The 20,193-nt window shown below is 47.5% G+C and overlaps 1 protein-coding gene across 4 annotated transcripts in view; it reads right to left on the bottom strand.

The window, feature by feature from the left end:
• Window positions 1–20,193, bottom strand: part of RALYL (RALY RNA binding protein like) — an 815,331-nt gene that overhangs the window by 153,690 nt on the left and 641,448 nt on the right. The window lies entirely within an intron of this gene.

Below are 20,193 nucleotides of genomic sequence, written 5' to 3'. Positions count from 1 at the left end.
AATGCACTGTGAGATGAAACTTAAGCATACGTTTCCAGTTTATTAGACTTCATATACTGCGCATCAGAAACCATTTACGCAGTATGCAATAATTAAAACTACATGAAATAAAAGGAAAGGATAGGAAAGAAAGGGAAAAATAAGTCTGCAATCTTGCATATTGTATTTCAAGCAATGCCGTTACCCCCTTCACAATATGCATGGAACATCAACCAGTCAAAAAATTTTGTTCAAAAAAGTAGGTTTTAAGACATGCTTTGAACTTCTGATATGAACTTTCCAACTGTAGGTGATGTGGCTACACGTATTTTAAAGCGTAGGTCCCTTGAAGCTGAATATAGAATTGCGTTTACTTGTAAGGTGTATCTCTAGAAACAAGGGGATAGCCTGCAAATTCTGTTGGGAGGATCATAAACTGCACCCAGGAATAAAGGGACTAAGCAAATATGAATCAGTAAGAATCTAATGAGTCAATATTCAGCCAACGTGGTCAAAAATATCCAGATACTCAGCACCACTATCCAGAGAGTGGCTGGCGCTGAATATCTGGATTCCTGTCATAAGTTGTCCAGATAGCGGAATGAATCTTGCTGCTGTCTAGATAAGTGTGAGGTCCACTTTGGTGCAGCTATATCAATAAGTGCATTAGGACATTGACTGAAGAAACTTATTTGAAAAAAATTGATATTACTGATGATTTTGAATGCTGCCCCGGTAGCAGTAGACCATGAAGTGCACACATTGCTGATGTAATTGTCCAAGTTGAAGATCTGGTATTGTCAGGAGGATGCTCTGTAGACCCACTCCATGCAAAGACATTTGAAAAATACACTTCAAACTGGTTTTTAACGTAGCTGTTTTTTAAGTTAACCTGTTTGTGCTTTGCTTTCACCGGTTAGCATTATTGTGTTTTGCATTGATCCAGTTTTATTATATTAGCCTGATTCTTGACTGGCCAAGCTTCAGCTTCATCTCCTGGTTCATGCTCTGCTAAGCTTCAGTCTTGTCTCTGAGCTCCTGATTTGGCAGTTCCTGCTTTGTCTCCAAGTTTCCTGCTGCGTCAAGCTCCTGTCTTGCCTCTTCTTCTTTGGCTTTGGATGCGACCTGTCTGCTGTAGTCAGGAACCCAGCTTTGGCCCTAGGGATCACCACCCAGGATTACAACAGCTTGTGAAGGCCATGAGCTTGACAGAGTCACCAGCCCTGCAGTTGCTGCAACAGGTGCAACAGCTTGTGCTCCAGCTGCAACATCTATCCAGGGCTTTGGATGAACGATATCCAAGGGCCAGATGTAGCTTTAGCATCATCCCCTCCTTTCAAAGAACATGGACTGGCAGTTGTCCCCAGTAGCATGGGGATCCATGTCACCCCACCTCCTCACTTTGATGGTAACCCAAAGACCTGCCGGGGGTTCTTGAAAAATTGTCAAATTATATTCGAACTACAAGCAAGAGACTTTGTTTCTGATAGGGCCAAAGTAGCCTATCTTATTTCCCTCCTTACCAGCCCTGCTCTCTCCTGGGCCTCCTCTATTTGGGAGAGGAATGAACCTATACTGAACAATCTGGCCTTGGAAGAACAGGGGCTGAACAGTGCACTAGAAGTTTGAGGGCCATGAGAACCAGTAGCTACATGAAGGGTATGATACATACCTGTAGCAGTTGTTCTCCGAGGACAGCAGGCTGATTGTTCTCACGACTGGGTGACGTCCGCGGCAGCCCCCACCAACCGGAAATAAGCTTCGCGGGGCGGTCAGCACGCAGGGCACGCCCACCGCGCATGCGCGGCCGTCTTCCCGCCCGTGCGCGACCGCTCCCGCCAGTTGAATGACTAGCAAAAAATATGAAACACACAACTCCAAAGGGGAGGAGGGAGGGAAGGTGAGAACAATCAGCCTGCTGTCCTCGGAGAACAACTGCTACAGGTATGTATCATACCCTTTCTCCGAGGACAAGCAGGCTGCTTGTTCTCACGACTGGGGTATCCCTAGCTCTCAGGCTCACTCAAAACAAGAACCCAGGTCAATTGAACCTCGCAACGGCGAGGGTATAACAGAAATTGACCTACGAAGAACAACTAACTGAGAGTGTAGCCTGACCAGAATAAATTCGGGTCCTGGAGGGTGGAGTTGGATTTACACCCCAAACAGATTCTGCAGCACCGACTGCCCGAACCGACTGTCGCGTCGGGTATCCTGCTGGAGGCAGTAATGAGATGTGAATGTGTGGACAGATGACCACGTCGCAGCCTTGCAGATCTCTTCAATAGTGGCTGACTTCAAGTGGGCCACTGACGCTGCCATGGCTCTGACACTATGAGCCGTGACATGACCCTCAAGAGTCAGCCCAGCCTGGGCGTAAGTGAAGGAAATGCAATCTGCTAGCCAATTAGAGATGGTGCGTTTCCCGACAGCGACCCCTAGCCTGTTAGGGTCGAAAGAAACAAACAATTGGGCGGACTGTCTGTTGGGCTGTGTCCGCTCCAAGTAGAAGGCCAATGCTCTCTTGCAGTCCAATGTGTGCAACTGACGTTCAGCAGGGCGGGTATGCGGCCTGGGGAAGAATGTTGGCAAGACAATTGACTGGTTAAGATGGAACTCCGACACCACCTTCGGCAGGAACTTTGGGTGGGTGCGGAGCACTACTCTGTTGTGATGAAATTTGGTATATGGAGCATGAGCTACTAGGGCTTGAAGCTCACTGACCCTACGAGCTGAAGTACTGCCACCAAGAAAATGACCTTCCAGGTCAAGTACTTCAGATGGCAGGTATTCAGTGGCTCAAAAGGAGGTTTCATCAGCTGGGTGAGGACGACGTTGAGATCCCATGACACAACAGGAGGCTTGATAGGGGGCTTTGACAAAAGCAAGCCTCTCATGAATCGAACGACTAAAGGCTCTCCAGAGATGGCTTTTCCTTCCACACGATAATGGTAAGCACTAATCGCACTAAGGTGATTCCTTACTGAGTTGGTCTTGAGGCCAGACTCTGATAAGTGCAGAAGGTATTCAAGCAGGTTCTGTGCAGGGCAAGAACGAGGTTCTAGGGCCATGCTCTCACACCACACGACAAACCTCCTCCACTTGAAAAAGTAACTCTTTTTAGTGGAATCCTTCCTAGAGGCAAGCAAGACCCGGGAGACACCCTCAGACAGACCCACCGCAGCGAAGTCTACGCCCTCAACATCCAGGCCGTGAGAGCCAGGGATTGAAGGTTGGGGTGCAGCAACGCTCCGTCGTTCTGCGAAATGAGAGTCGGAAAACACTCCAATCTCCACGGTTCTTCGGAGGACAACTCCAGAAGAAGAGGGAACCAGATCTGACGGGGCCAAAAGGGCGCGATCAGAATCATGGTGCCGCGGTCTTGCTTGAGCTTCAGTAAGGTCTTCCCCACCAAAGGTATGGGAGGATAAGCATACAGGAGGCCGGTCCCCCAATGGAGGAGAAAGGCATCCGACGCTAGCCTGCCGTGTGCCTGAAGTCTGGAACAGAACAGAGGCAGCTTGTGGTTGGTCTGAGAGGCGAAAAGGTCCACCGAGGGGTGCCCCACGCTCGGAAGATCTTGCGTACCACTCTGGCATGGAGGCGACCACTCGTGGGGTGCATGACTCTGCTCAGTCTGTCGGCCAGACTGTTGTTTACGCCTGCCAGGTACGTGGCTTGGAGGAGCATGCCGAACCGACACGCCCAACGCCACCCTCCCGACGGCCTCCTGGCACAGGGGGCGAGATCCGGTGCCCCCCTGCTTGTTGACGTAATACATTGCAACCTGATTGTCTGTCCGAATTTGGATAATTTGACAGGACAGCCGATCTCTGAAAGCCTTCAGTGCGTTCCAGATCGCCCGGAGCTCCAGGAGGTTGATCTGCAGATCCTTTTCCTGGAGGGACCACAGACCCTGAGTGTGGAGCCCATCGACATGGGCTCCCCACCCCAGGCGAGATGCATCCGTCGTCAGCACTTTCGTGGGCTGCGGAATTTGGAATGGGCGTCCCAGGATCAAATTGGTCCGGATGGTCCACCAGAGCAGTGAAGTGCGGCAACTGGTGGAGAGGCGGATGACATCTTCTAGATTCCCGGTGGCCTGGAACCACTGGGAAGCTAGGGTCCATTGAGCAGATCTCATGTGAAGACGAGCCATGGGAGTCACATGAACTGTGGAGGCCATATGACCCAGAAGTCTCAACATCTGCCGAGCTGTGATCTGCTGAGACGCTCTGGTCTGCGAAGCCAGGGTCAAGAGATTGGTGGCCCTCGCTTCGGGAAGGTAGGCCTGAGCTGTCTGGGAATTCAGCAGCGCTCCTATGAATTCCAGAGACTGAGTTGGCTGGAGATGGGACTTTGGGTAATTTATCACAAACCCCAGCAGCTCCAGAAGTTGGATAGTGCACTGCATGGACCGGAGGGCTCCTGCCTCCGAGGTGTTCTTGACCAGCCAATCGTCGAGATATGGGAACACGTGCACTCCCAGCTTGCGTAGATAGGCCGCTACCACCACGAGGCACTTGGTAAACACTCGTGGGGCAGAGGCGAGCCCAAAGGGCAGCACACAATACTGAAAGTGCCGTGCGCCCCAGTCGGAATCTGAGATACTGCCTGTGAGCTGGCGTATCGGGATGTGAGTGTATGCGTCCTTTAAATCCAGGGAACATAGCCAATCGTTTTTCTGAATCATTGGCAGAAGGGTGCCCAAGGAAAGCATCCTGAACTTTTCTTTGACCAGGAATTTGTTCAGGCCTCTCAGGTCTAGGATGGGACGCATCCCCCCTGTTTTTCTTTTCCACAAGGAAGTACCTGGAATAGAATCCCTGCCCTTCCTGCCCGGGTGGTACGGGCTCGACCGCATTGGCGCTGAGAAGGGCGGAGAGTTCCTCTGCAAGTACCTGCTTGTGATGGGAGCTGAAGGACTGAGCTCCCGGAGGACAATTTGGAGGCAGGGATGCCAAATTCAGGGCGTATCCGCACCGCACTATTTGGAGAACCCACTGGTCGGAGGTTATGAGAGGCCACCTTTGGTGAAAAATTTTTAACCTCCCTCCGACCGGCAGATCGTCCGGTACGGACACTTGTAGGGCGGCTATGTTCCCGTGGATCCAGTCAAAAGCCCGTCCCCGGCTTTTGCTGTGGAGGCGCAGGGGGCTGCTTAGGCGCACGCTGTTGACGAGAACGAGCGCGCTGGGGCTGTCCCTGTGCCTGACGAGGCCTTCGGGCCGGCTGGTTGTACCTACGCTTTGCAAAAGAATAGGGTGCAGCCTGCCGTGCCCGGGAAAAACGCCACCCGTGGGGGCGGGTGCTGAAGGCGCCCGGTGGGAGAGCTTGTCGAGAGCGGTTTCCCGCTGATGCAGTTTGGTCCACCATCTGCTCGACCTTCTCACCGAAAATGTTATCCCCCCGGCAAGGACGTCAGCCAGTCTCTGCTGGGTGCGGTTGTCCAGGTCAGAGGCACGCAGCCATGAGAGCCTGCGCATCACTATACCTTGGGCCGCAGCACGAGATGCCACGTCACAGGTGTCAAAAATCCCCCTGGACAGGAACTTTCTGCACGCCTTCAGCTGCCTGACCACCTCCTGATAAGGCCTGGACTGCTCCGGCGGGAGCTTATCGACCAGGTCCGCCAGCTGTTGCACATTGGTCCGCATGTGGATGCTCATATAGAGCAGGTAAGATTGGATGCGGGTCACGAGCATGGAGGATTGGTAGGCCTCCTCCCAAATGAGTCCAGAGTGCGAGACTCCCGCCCCGGGGGCGCCGAGGCGGTATCCCTCGAACTCCGTGCCCTCTTGAGAGCAGAATCCACGACCGCTGAGTCATGGGGCAACTGGGGCCGCATGAGCTCTGGGTCAGAGTGGATCCTGTACTGGGACTCTGCTTTCTTGGGAATGGTGGGATTAGTTAGTGGTCGCACCCAGTTCCGGAGCAGCGTCTCCTTCAGGACATTGTGCAGCGGTACCGTGGAGGACTCTCTAGGTGGTGATGGATAGTCGAGGACCTCGAGCATCTCGGCCCTCGGCTCTTCCACAGAGACCACGGGAAAGGGAATGCTGATAGACATATCCCGCACAAAGGAGGCAAAGGAGAGACTCTCAGGAGGTGAGAGCTTCCTCTCCGGTGACGGCGTGGGGTCCGAGGGAAGGCCTGTAGACTCCTCGGAGGAGAAATATCTCGGGTCCTCCTCTTCCCCCCACGAGTCCTCGTCCTCGGTATCGGACATTAGCTCATGTAGCTGAGTCCGGTACCGGGCCCGGCTCGACGTCGAGGCACCGAGGTCTCGGTGTCGTCGAGCGGTGGACTCCCGCGCCGGCGGGGACGGAGCTCCCTCCATCGACGTCGACGGGGACTCCACCTGCGTGGCTGTCGAGACCGGCACCGCAAGCGGCGGCGGTGTCGACTGCCCCGGCGCCGGGCTAGAGCTCGCCGGCGCCACAGTCATCGGCGCCGAGGGCGCAAGCACCCCCGGCGCCGGCACAGCCTGGCGCATCAGCCCTTCCAGGATCCCCGGAAGGATGGCTCTGAGGCACTCGTCCAGGCCCGCTGCCGGGAAAGGCGGTGGGGCCGGTAAGGGTGTCGGTGCCGGAAGCTGCTGGGGGCCAGGAGACGGCACCGAGGTGCCGGAACCCCGACGCGTCGGTACCTCCACCACCGACGGAGATCTCTCCTCTCTGCGATGACGCTTCGGCGTCGACTCCTCTTCAGGGTGCACCGAGGGCTCCCGGTGACGGCGCTTCTTGTCTTTTTTCCGTGCACGGTCACCGGTGCCGGAGGCAATGGAGGAGGAGGAGGTCGATCCCCCTCGGTCTAGCGGGGTACGGGTCCGACAGGGTTCGGTCCCGTGGCTCACGAGTTGAGGGAGTGACCGGGGCCGACTGCCCACGCGGTCCTCTACCCCCACTCTCCGCGGCGGACCGGCGGGCCGACGGGACCTGTCTCCTGGGGTCGCTGCCATCGGTTGCCGATGTCTCGGGCATCGATACCGGTACCGAAGAAACCGGTTTTCGATACCGATGCCGTCGAGGGTCGACGTCGAGGGGCCGGCGCAAGTTCCCCAAAAAGACGGTCCCGCAGAACTTGCCTCGCAACTTGAGTCCGTTTCCGGAGACCGAGACACAAAACGCACGACTTGAGATTGTGCTCCCGGCCCGAGGCACGGGAGGCACCAAGCGTGGGTGTCGGTCTGCGAGATCGGCCGGCCGCCAGCGACCACACTTTTAAAGCCACTCGGGACCTTCGAGGACATCGACGGAAAAATCGCGTCGGCGAAGTCAAAGTCGGCCAATGGTGGCTAAAATCACACCACGAAATTGTAACCGACCGAGCGGCCACTAGGCCGCAACGAGGCGTCCCCGCTAGAAAGCGAGGGAAAAAAAAAAAGGAGCGCGTGCTCCACACGCGCAAAATTCTTTTTTTTTTTTTTTTTTTAAAAGAAAAGAAGAAGAAGAAGAGGCCGAACAGGCCAAAAGCGACGATCCGCGTAAACGCGGTCGAAAATCCGGCGGCTGAAACGAGAGAGAGGGGAAAACACAACTCTCTCAGTCGCGGAAAAAAGTAACTGGCGGGAGCGGTCGCGCACGGGCGGGAAGACGGCCGCGCATGCGCGGTGGGCGTGCCCTGCGTGCTGACCGCCCGCGAAGCTTATTTCCGGTTGGTGGGGGCTGCCGCGGACGTCACCCAGTCGTGAGAACAAGCAGCCTGCTTGTCCTCGGAGAATGAATGTGATGAGTAAAGTGTTTAGAAGGAATGGATCTACAGAATCTTAGTGGAGATTGGATGGCATGCTGGTAATTAGGAAGCAAAACCATTTTCATAGGATTTTTGAGGAACCTGGCAAAGCTATCTCAGCAGCCACGGAGCTATTGAACATACGACAGGGGTCACAGACAATAGGTGACTCACGCCATTCTGTTCCAGACCCTAGCGGTTGATCTGGAATAGAACGGGAGCCTAGCCGCGATGTTCTGGCAAGGCGTATCCTCCCAGATTAAGGACAAACTGGCCGGGCGTGAACTCCCTATAAATCTTGATGATCTAATTCTATTATGCACATTAGTAGCTATCTGCTTCTGTGAGTGAGCCATAGAGAGCCAGGCTGGTTGCAGGCCTTTTTGGTTAGCTCCCACATTCCAGTGTAAAACCTACACCTCCTCCTTCACAGTCTGCTTCACTCACCAGCAATGGGGAACCTATGCAGATGGACTGGCTGGGGCTATTGAGCCAAGAGAAGCAGCAGAGAAGGGCACAGGATTTGTGCTTGTATTGCAGTGAGAAAGGGCACTATACCCACCGATGCTTTAAGAAGCTGGGAAATCCATGTCTAGTTCTGGCCTGGGAGGCAGAACTAGAACCCTCTCAATGAACTTCCCACGTCATTGAAGCATTCATAGGTTGCAGGGCAGGAGGAACTTCATTGATAAGGCCCTGCTCCATTAGTAACTTATTCCCACACAAAACTTACCTTGACCCATCCCCATGTCCTCTGTTTATGGGCACATTCAGGGAGTCATCAAAACCAAAACACTCCCGTTCAGTCTCCAGATTGGGGTGTTGCACAGGGAGGCTATAACACTGTATGTTCTACAGATGACCATCAATCCCCTCATACTGGGCCTCCCTTGGTTACAACAGCATAGCCCCCAGATTGACTGAGATCAGGGTGAGATAGCAGCTTGGGGTCAACCCTGTTGAGGATGGTGTTTGAGCTCCACTATGCTCACTATGTCAACGGCTGTTAATAAGGTGGAAGTCGGGAAGACCTTACCTCAGGCCTACCAGGAGTTTGCAGATGTTTTCTCTAAACAATGGACAGAGACCCTTCCACCTCACTGGCTTACAATTGTCCTGTTGAGCTGTTGCCTGGGAAGACTCCCCCTCCTGGGGCAGAGTTTAATTGCTTTTGCGCCCTGAAACCAAAGCCATGTCCGCCTATATCAAGAGCAATCAGCAGCGGGGTTTCATTTGTTCCTCTACATCCCTGGCCAGGGCAGGATTCTTTTTTGTAGGCAAGAATGATGGAGGGGTTGCGGCTGTGCACTGACTACAGGGGTTTGAACGTGATTACCGTGAAGAACAGATATCCCCTAACTCTTTGACTGACTCCAGGGCACCTGTGTCTTCACCAAATTAGATCTACAAGGAGCCTATAATGTCATCTGTATCCGGGAGGGGGAAGAATGGAAAACAGCCTTCAACACCAGAGACAGGCACTATGAATATCTCATTATGCCCTTTGGTCTTGCCAATGCCCTCATTGTTTTTTCATAACTCCATCAGTGATATTTTCCAAGATCTGCTGTACAAATGCATTCTGGTCTATCTTGATGACATAAGATGGTGCTCCACCATCTGCATTAGTACCAGCTATTCACCAAATTGGGACAACTTTGTCTTTGAACGCTTCAAATTACTCTTTTGGGGTACGTCATCTCAGATCAGGGGCTATCAATGGACCCAACCAAGCTGTCTGCCATTCTTGATTGGCATTGGCCTCTGGACAACCCAGTTCTCCAGAGATTTCTGGGCTTCGCCAATTATTACCTGCAGTGCCAATTATTACCTGCAGCTCATCCTGATTTACTCTGCTGTTGCAGCACCTCTAACGGATGTTACCCAGAAGGAGGCAAATCCACGGGACTGGCCATCTGAAACTATAGCCACATTTGACCATCTGAAGCAGAACTTTATGACTGATCCAATCCTTCGACATTCTGATCACGGGAAAAGGTTCTGTGTTGAAGTAGATGTGTCAGCTATAGGAGTGGGTGCCATCCTATCCCAGACTCATATCTTTGAGGAACTGCTTTCCTGTGCTGAGACTAACTATGCAATAGGAGACCAAGAACATTTGGCCACAAAATTGGTGCAGAAGGAGAAGCACCACATACTTGAGGGGACTAAATTCCCCTTCATTGTACTGGCCAAACATAAGAACTTGTTATATCGCAAGAGGCACACTGGCTTAACCCACAACAAGTCATAGTTAATGCTTTCTTGAAAGTACATAATTTATTTTATTTAGATTTGCTCACACTTTTTTCAGTAGTAGCTCAAGGTGAGTTACATTCAGGCACACTGGATATTCTCTGTCCCAGTGTGTACCTGAGGCAGTGGAGGGTTAAGTGACTTGCCCAAGATCACAAGGAGAAACAGTGGGATTTGAACTGGCCACCTCTGGATTGCAAGACTGGTGCTCTAACCACTAGGCCACTCCTCTACTCTCTCAAGACAGGAATTGATAGCATTATCATATTAAATGATGAAGTAATTTGTACTAAATGGAATGACAACATGCTTAGGGCTAGGGATGATGTTTCACATGAATCTCTGGAAACCTGGCCAGTTCCTGGGGATGCATTAAGAAACTGTCACTCCTTAACTACACGTCAGCCTTATTCAATTGAATGAGATCATGTTTATTGGTCAGTATAAATCTGGACATTAAAGGTGAAGAAAACAGAGGTCTCAACCAGGAACAGACATGCTGCTTAGGCCCCTTGTGCCCGCTGAGACTCTCTCTGTTTGGTTGCATCGGGACCTCCCACCCCTGACAGGAGATGTTGTCAACTCAAGCGGTAATGCATGGTTTATGATTTACTTACTTGAATAAAGTTTATGTAATAACCTTTGACCACCTCTATAGTCTATAGTAGTAGATCAGGTGTCCTTAAATAAAAATAAAAATCAGACAAAAGATTGCAAATTAATACTGTCAAAGTACTAAGCATCATGTAAATAGGAACAATAAAATACTTTGAAATGTCTATATGTGAATGCCAGGAGCCTAAGAAATAAGATGGGAGAGTTAGGAATATATTGCACTAAATGAAAAATTAGATATAATAGGCATCTCTGAGACCTGGTGGAAGGAGGATAACCAGTGGGATACCGTCATACCGGGTACAAATTATATCGTAGTGATAGGGTGGATCAAATTGGTGGAGGTATAGCATTGTATATTAACGAGAGCCTTGAATCAAATAGATTTGAAAAATTCTGCAGGAAATAAAACACTTCTTGCAAGCACTGTGGATTGAAATTCCATGTGTAAAGGGGAAAAAGGATAGTGATAGGAATGTACTACCATCCGCCTGGCCAGGATGAACAGACGGATGCAGAAATGTAAAGGAAATTATGGACGCAAACAAACTGGGTAACACGATAACAATGGGTGATTTCAATTACCCCGATATTGACTGGGTAAATGTAACATCAGGGCATGCTAGGGAGATAAATTCCTTAATTAAATCAAGGACAGCTTTATGAAGCAGCTGGTACAGGAGCTGACAAGAGAAGGAAAATTCTACACCTAGTCCTTAGTGGAGAGCATGATCTGGTGCGGGAGGTAATGGTGCTGGGGCCACTTGATAACAGTGATCATAATATGATCAGACTTGATATTAGCTTTGAAGTAAGTATACATAGGAAATGAAATACGTTAGCGTTTAACTTAAAAAAGGAGACTATGATAAAATGAGAAGAACAGTGAAAAAAAAACTTAAAGGAGCGACTGCGAGATTCAAAATTTACATCAGGCATGGATGCTGTTCAAAACACCATCCTGGAAGCCCAGGCCAAATATATTCCGCGTATTAAAAAAGGAGGACGGAAGACCAAACGACAGCCGGTTGTGGTTAAAAAGTGAGGTGAAGGAAGCTATTAGAGCTAAAGAAAATCCTTCAGAAAATGGAAGAAAGAATTGACTGAAATTAATAAGAAACAGCATAAGGAATGTCAAGTCAAATGCAAAGCGCTGATAAGGAAGGCTAAGAGGGACTTCGAAAAAAAGATCACGTTGGAGGCAAAAGATATAGTAAACATTTTTTTTAGGTATATTAAAGAAGGGAGCCGGCAAAAGAATTGGTTGGACTGCTAGATGACCGAGGAGTAAAAGCGGTGATCAGCGAAGCAAAGCCATAGCGGAGAGATTAAATTAATTCTTTACTTTGGTCTTCACCGAGGAAGATTTGGGTGGGATACTGGTGCCGGAAATGGTATTCGAACCTGACGAGTCGGAGAAACTTAATGAATTCTCTGTAAACCTGGAGGATGTAATGGGGTAGTTCTACAAACTGAAGAGTAGCAAATCTGGACCGGATGGTATTCATCCCAGAGTACTGATAGAACTGAAAAATGAGCTTGCGGAGCTATTGTTAGTAATATGTAATTATCCTTAAAATCGAATGTGGTACCGGAAGATTGGAGGGTGGCCAATGTAACACCGATTTTTAAAAAAGGTTCCAGAGTAGATCTGGGAAATTATAGACTGGTGACAAGAGGACCTTATGAGACTGGGAGACTGGGCGTCTAAATGGCAGATGACGTTTAATGTGAGCAAGTGCAAAGTGATTCATGTGGGAAAGAGGAACCCGAATTATAGCTACGTCATGCAAGGTTCCAAGTTAGGAGTCATGGACCAAGAAAGGGATCTAGGTGTCGTCGTTGAAGATACGTTGAAACCTTCTGCTCAGTGTGCTGCTGTGGCTAAGAAACAAATAGAATGTTAGGTATTATTAGGAAAGGAATGGAAAACAAAAATGAGGACGTTATAATGCCTTTGTATCGCTCCATCGTGCGACCACACCTCGAATATTGTGTTCAATTCTGGTCGCCGCATCTCAAAAAAGATATAGTGGAATTAGAAAAGGTACAGAGAAGGGCGACGAAAATGATAAAGGGGATGGGACAATTTCCCTATGAGGAAAGGCTAATGTGGCTAGTGCTCTTCCGCTTGGAGAAAAGGTGGCTAAGGGGAGATATGATAGAGGTCTATAAAATAATGAGTTGAGTTGAACGGGTAGATGTGAAGCGTCTGTTTACGCTTTCCAAAAATACTAGGACAAGGGGGTGTGCGATGAAGCTACAATGTAGTACATTTAAACGAATCGAGAGAAAATGTTTCTTCACTCAATGTGAAATTAAACTCTGGCATTCGTTGCCAGAGAATGTGGTAAAGGCGGTAATATTTCACAATCCTCTCATGATTTAACAACTTTGAATAACTTTGTGTCATCAGCAAATTTAATTACTCACTAGTTACTCCCATCTCTGGATCATTTATAAATATGTTAAAAAGCAGCGGTCCCAGCACAGACCCCTGAGGAACCCCACTATCTACCCTTCTCTATTGAGAATACTGACTATTTAACCCTACTCTCTGTTTTCTATCCTTTAACCAGTTTTTAATCCAAATGGGACATTACCTCCTATCTCATGACTCTCTAATTTCCTCAGGAGTCTTTTCATGAGGTACTTTGTCTCAAGATAGTTTAGAGTTGACTGCAATGTTACCATCTTCTCAGGACACTATTGCAAAATCTGCTGCATTAATCGTTACATTTGTATTTGAACCAGATCATGATATTTTTTTCAGATATAAGGATTTAAGTTTTGGGATATGATAATTTGGATTTTCCAGATGTGTCAAGATAACAGAAGAGGAGGAAGGCTTTTCTAGTCTTGAGGCCAAGGGTGATACAGATTGAAGCTGTTTTCCCCTCTATTGTTTCCTATTAAAGTTTCATTAAATATAGTAATTTGAATTATGTTTTCTTTGACTCCTCTTAGCTTTCTGTTAGTGACAAATAATTATTTCAGGCTTATTTTGGATTTATGTAGTGCTTCTAAATTCTCTAGATTGATATTCACATGCTATGTACCTTATATTTTCTTTCTTTTAATATTACTTTGAATATGATTTGTGCTTTCTCCCCTTTTTCTTTTCTTTAGATTTGTTTTCTATATTAGGGGTTCTTGTACATATTAGCTTTGATAACATTTGAACATTTATTACTGGTTTGCTTTATCTGCTCATATTGCTATGTGATTGATGTTTCTCTTTTGGTTACCATAATTTAGATTTAGTTGCCCACAGAACATGCATGGCATTTTTGTTTGAGCATTGTGATAACTCCACAGAGTTTAATGGTGCAGTAAGTAATCATTATATAAAGTTTCTTCCCTAACACTAAAGGCAGAACTACGTGGCTGAATTTAGGGCACTACTATACTACTGAGAATTTTGTGAGATTGTCATAAAAGTTTTCACATCTCTCTTTGCTTTAGACTATCAGGCTCATTTTTGAAAGAGATGGACATCCAAAAAAGTGACATAAAATGGCATTTGGACGTCCATCTCACAGAAATGTCCAAATTGGTATAGTCGAAACCGCATGTTCGATGTCTTTTTCAAAAGTCCATCGGAAGGAAATCCAAATCTCAAGGGAGCATATTGGGGGCGTGGTTCAAGATGGGACTTGGGCATTCCTAAGACCTTGGACGTCTTTGAGCCATAATGGAACAAAGCAAAAACGTCTAGCACAACTTGGACGTTTTGAGCTAGACCTGTTTTTCTTACAAATAAGGCACAAAAAAGGTCCCCCAATGACCAGATGACCACTGGAGGGAATCAGAGATGATCTCCCCTTACTTCCCCAGTGGTCACTAACCCCCTAACACCCCCAAAAGGTGTGTTGAAGACATTACTTGCCAGCCTTAGATGTCACACTCAGGTCCATGACAGCAGCATGCAGGTCCCTGGAGTAGTTTAGTGCACTTCAGGCAGGTGGACCCAGGCCCATCCCCCCACTACCTGTTACACTTGTGTAGGAAACTGTGAGCCCTCCAAAACCCACAGAAACCCACTGTAGCCACATATAGCTGCCCCCTTCACCCATAAGGGCTATGGTAGTGGTGTACAGTTGGGGGTAGTGGGTTTTGGGGGGGGGTTAGTGGTTTTTTTGGGGGGGGTTTGGGGGGCTCATCACACAAGGTAAGGGAGCTGTGTACCTGGGAGCATTTTATGAAAGTCCATTGAAGTGCCCCCTAGGGTGCCCGACTGCTGTCCTGGCATGTCAGGGGACCAGTCTACTAAAAATGCTGGCTCCTCCCATGTACCAATGGCTTGCCTTTGGACATTTTAGACTTGGACATCTTTTTTTTTTTTAAATGGCCGAAAATCAAAGACATCCAAATCGCAGAACATCCATGGTATTTCGAACACAAAAGATAGACGTTCATCTTTTTCGAAATGACCTTCTCCCGGTTTGAAATTTGGACTGCCAAGTTCTTATGCATTGTTTTGTCTCAGCATTTTTTCCCCATGGATAAGATATTTTGTTTTTGATTTTTACATAACTAATTTTATATTTGTATACTGATGGGTGCTAAGGATTTAGTGCATACTAATGATAAGATGTCTATTATGGACCAGATTCTATTTATGGCACCTAAAAAAACTGTCACTGAAAAACTTCTGCTTAAGTGTAATCTATAAAATGTGCCTAGAATTAGGTGTGGTCTATAAAATACACCTAAGTGGATTCATAGAATACGCCTAGTGGCCATACCAGCGCATAACTGTAGGGCTCCAGTTACGCCAAGGTAAACTTGGTTGTAAATACTAGCGCATAAGTTAGACGCGGAGCTGGTGTATTCTGTATCCCTGCGAGTAAATTTTTGAATGACCACAACCTGCCCATTCCACATCCATGGCCATGCCCCCTTTTTTGGCAGCACACATTAGAATTTACACACACCACTATACAGAATAGGCTTAGCAAATAGTGTGCGTAAATTATAATTAACCAATCAGTGCTGATAATTGGTTGTTAACATCCAATTATTGGTACTGATTAGCATGTTAACCAATTAGATTATGCACATTGTTATGGATATGCTTTGATTTCTGTGCAGAAATCTCAGTGCTATATGTAGACTCTGGGACTATATATAGAATCTGGGAGTATATTCACAGGAGCATCTTGTCATGTAACACATGCTAATCATTAGAGCATACTAATCCATTAGTGTGACTTAGTAAAAGACCCCTAAGTTTGCAAATAACCAAAGTTTCAGCATTTTGGCATAGCTTCTGGTGTTTTCTAAAGTGAGTTGCCTTTAGGTGGTTGGACACATGCAAGGTTACAACTTTCTGAGGTGAAAAAAATTTAAAATGGTAGTCCCAGGATCAAATTGAAGCCAATGGTCTACTAGAAAAGCAAGTCAGCCAAAATGGGAGTGATGTAGATGACATTGATACATTCCCCTTGCCCTAAGAACACTGGGAAGCTAAGGTTCCACTAGGATTCCCTCAAACTGGAGGTGTGCCATGGGTGTCACATGAACTGTGGAGGCCATGTGGCCCAATAGCCTCAACATCTACCAAGCTGTGACCTGCTGGCTGCTGCAGACCTAAGTGGTGATGACTATAGACCCTTCACTGCACCTGCGGGTGGTAGGCCTGACCTTGTATCATGTCTAGTAGGGCTTCCAATGAATTCCACTGTGTACAGCTTGTAGATGGGACTTTGGGTAGTTGATCACGAATCTAGTAGCTCAGCACCCCGAATAGTCCTCCACATGGATTCGTGAGCACCCTCTCTTGACGTGCTCTTGACCAGTCAATTGTCTACGTAGGGAAACTCATGCACTCCAGTTTGTGTAGCGATGATGCAACTACACTAGACATTTGGTAAAGACCCTGAGAGCTGAGCGAGGCAAAGGGTAGCACACTTCTTCCACATGAAATCTAAGATACTTCCTCTGACTGGGAAGATCTGAATGTGGGTATAGGTATCCTTTAAGTCAGCGGAATGAATCAACCAATCATTCACCTAAATCATGGGGAGAGGATGCCTAGGGAAACCATCCTGAACCTTTCCTTGATAGATACTTGTTCAGGCCACTGAGGGCTAGGATGGATGAGATTGCCCCATTTCTTGGGCACAAGGAAGTACTTGGAATAGAATCTCTTCACTTCTTATAGAAATATAGAAAAATGAAGGCACATAAAGACCATATGGCTTATCCAGTCTGCCCATCGATGCCATCTACCCATCTCCTCCTCTCCCCTAGAGATTCTATGTAACTGTCCCAAGCTCTCTTGAATTCAGATACTGTTTTCGTCTTCACCACTTCTAAAAAAAATTCAGATTTTTGCACTCCAAATGCATGACTCTGCATTTTTTAGCATTATATCTTAGCTCCTAAATTCTGAACCATTCTTCAAGCTTTGCTAGGTCCATCCTCATGTTATCCACACCATCAGGGGTGTCTACCCTATTGCAGATTTTGGTATCATCTGCAAAGAGGCAGACCTTACCAGACAGCCCTTCAGCAATATCGCTTACAAAAATGTTAAAAAGAACTGTCCCAGGAATCAACCTTGCAGCATGTACCACTCCGCTCTGTTGCCTTTCACTCAACCAGTTCCTAACCCAGTCAGTCAGTTTAGGGCTCATACTGAGGGCACTCATTTTATTTATTAGCCATCTATGCATAACTGTGTCAAAGGCTTTGCTAAAATCTAAAAATACCACATTCAGCGCTCTCCCTTGATCCAACTCTCTTGTCATCCAGTCAAAGAAATGAACCTGATTTTTCTGACAAGACCTGGCTCAAGTGAAACCACGCAGGACCTGCACTCCATTGGATTCCATAAACTTCTCTGTTTTAAAGTGTTTCCATTAATTTACTAACCACAGAAGTCAGACATACTGGCATGTAGTTCCCAACCTCTTTTTACTTACTTCTGCTTTTGTAGAGAGGGACCACACCCAGTCCTCTGGGACCACTTCTGACTCTAGAGAAGCATTGAAAAGGTCAGCCAGCAGAGCTGCCAGAACTTCCATAAGTTCCTTCAGTATGCCATCCAACCCCATTGCTTTGTCCGCCTTTAGTTTAGCCAGCCTCTCATGAACACAGTCCCCTGAAAATCTTTCAGAGTCTACCACCCCTCCATTCCTATTTGTGTTTGTCTTCTGCAGTCCTGCTCTCACTCTTTCAGCTGTGAACAGAAACATTTGTTAAGCAATTCCATTTTATCTTTATCAGCTTCTGCATAAGAACATAAACATTGCCATACTGGGACAGACCAAAGGTCCATCAAACCCAGCATCCCACCTACAACAGTGGCCAATCCAGGTCACAAGCACCCAGCAAGATTCCAAAACAGCACAACACATTATATTCCGCCCATTTTAGAAATAAGAAGTGGACTCTTCCAAGTCCATCCCAACAATTGCTCATGGACTTCTCTTTCAGGCAGATATGTAAACCACTCCTAAATCCCACCAAGCTAACTGCTTCCACCTCACCCTCCGGTAATGAACTCCAGAGTTCAATCACATGTTGAGTGAAGAAATAGCTTCTCCGACCCGTCTAAAACCTACCACTCTGTAGCTTCATTGCATGCTCCCCAGTCTCAGTACCCTTGGAAAGAGTAAACAAGGACTAAAATACAAGCTGATGCATGATACCACCTTCTCGTACATGGGCACAAAGTTGTGGAACGCATTACCTAGAAACCTGAAAACAATCAACGAAACAACTATCTTTCGTAAATCCCTCAAGACATATCTCTTCAACAAAGCATACAATGAAAACCTAGAACCTTACTAATCCACTGCTGAAAACCTACCGTTCACTATACCTAATAAACGCCTCCCTTCTACTCTCTACTTCTTCCCTTAAATAATCTCTGTAGAACAATAATTGTACCTGACATCCAAGAATAATTGTGTTAACAAAACTATGTAAGCCACTTTGAGCCTGCAAATAGGTGGGAAAAAGGTGGGATACAAATGCAATAAATAATAAATAATAATATTACATCTAATCAAGGCACAAGGAAAAGACAAACATACAAAACAAGTAAGAAGTTTTGAGTAAAAACATCCAGGCACGAATGTGAGAATGAGAACCAGGTGGGTAATTAGGTGGGATTGATTGAGAAACGTTTCTACATCAACAAGCACAGCTGCACAAAATCCAGTCCTCTACCTTAAAGTCTATATAAACCACGGAGGTGGGATAAACATTTCCTTTTAACAGAAATGCAAGAAATTGAGCACAGACAGGGAGACAAAGTTAACAGTACATAGAACATACAGTAGCCATACCGGGTCAGGCCCAATTGTCCATCTAGCCTAGTATCTTGTTTCCAATAGTGGCCAATCAGAAACCCAATTAGTAGCAACATTCTATGCTACCAATCCAGGCAAGCAGTAGCTTCCCCATCAGGATTATTTTCAAAAGAGAAGGGCACTCATCGGGAGATGGGCATCCTTCTCCCAGGGTCGCCCAATTGGCATAATCGAAAGCCGATTTTGGCCGGCCTCAACTGCTTTCCGTTGCAGAGATGACCAAAGTTCCCGGGGGCATGTCGGAAGCATAGCGAAGGTGGGACTGGGGCGTGCTTAACCCATGGGCATCCTTGGCCGATAATGGAAAAAAGAAGGGCGTCCCTGACAAGCACTTGGCCGACTTTACTTGGTCCATTTTTTTCTTGCGACCAAGCCTCAAAAAGGTGCCCGAACTGACCAGATGACTACCGGAGGGAATCGGGGATGACCTCCCCTTACTCCCCCAGTGGTCACTAACCCCCTCCAACCCTAAAAAAAACTTTAAAAATATTTTTTGCCAGCCTCTATGCCAGCCTCAAATGTCATACCCAGCTCCCTGACAGCAGTATGCACGTCCCTGGAGCAGTTTTAGTGGATGCGGTGCACTTCAGGCAGGCAGACCCAGGCCCACCCCCCTACCTGTTACACTTGTGGTGGTAAATGTGAGCCCTCCAAAACCCACCATAAACCCACTGTACCCACATCTAGGTGCTACCCTTCACCCATAAGTGCTATGGTAGTGTTATACAGTTGTGGGGAGTGGGTTTCAGGGGGCTCAACACCCAAGGTAAGGGAGCTAGGCACCTGGGAGCAATTTATGAAGTCCACTGCAGTGCCCCCTAGGGTGCCCGGTTGGTGTCCTGGCATGTCAGGGGGACCAGTGCACTACGAATGCTGACTCTCTCATGACCAAAGGACTTGCATTTGGTCGTTTCTGAGATGGGCGTCCTCGGTTTTCATTATCGCCGAAAACCGGGGACGACCATCACTTAGGTTGACCTAAATGTTGAGATTTGGGCGTCCCCGACTGCATTATCGAAACGAAAGATGGACGCCCATATTGTTTCGATAATACGGGTTTCCCCGCCCCTTTGCAGGGACGTCCTGCAAGGACGCCCTTAGGAAAACTTGGGCGCCCCATTCGATTATGCCCCTCCACGTCTGTCTCGATAGCAGACTATGGACCTTTTTCTTCCAGGAATTTGTCCAAACCTTTTTAAAACCCAGATACGCTAACCGCTGTTACCACATCCTCCAGCAAAGAATTCCAGAGCTTAACTATTCGTTGAGTGAAAAAATATTTCCT

The sequence above is a fragment of the Microcaecilia unicolor genome, chromosome 1, assembly GCF_901765095.1.
Source record: "Microcaecilia unicolor chromosome 1, aMicUni1.1, whole genome shotgun sequence".
Taxonomy (NCBI): domain Eukaryota; kingdom Metazoa; phylum Chordata; class Amphibia; order Gymnophiona; family Siphonopidae; genus Microcaecilia; species Microcaecilia unicolor.
This window is presented reverse-complemented; position numbering and strand designations above follow the sequence as displayed.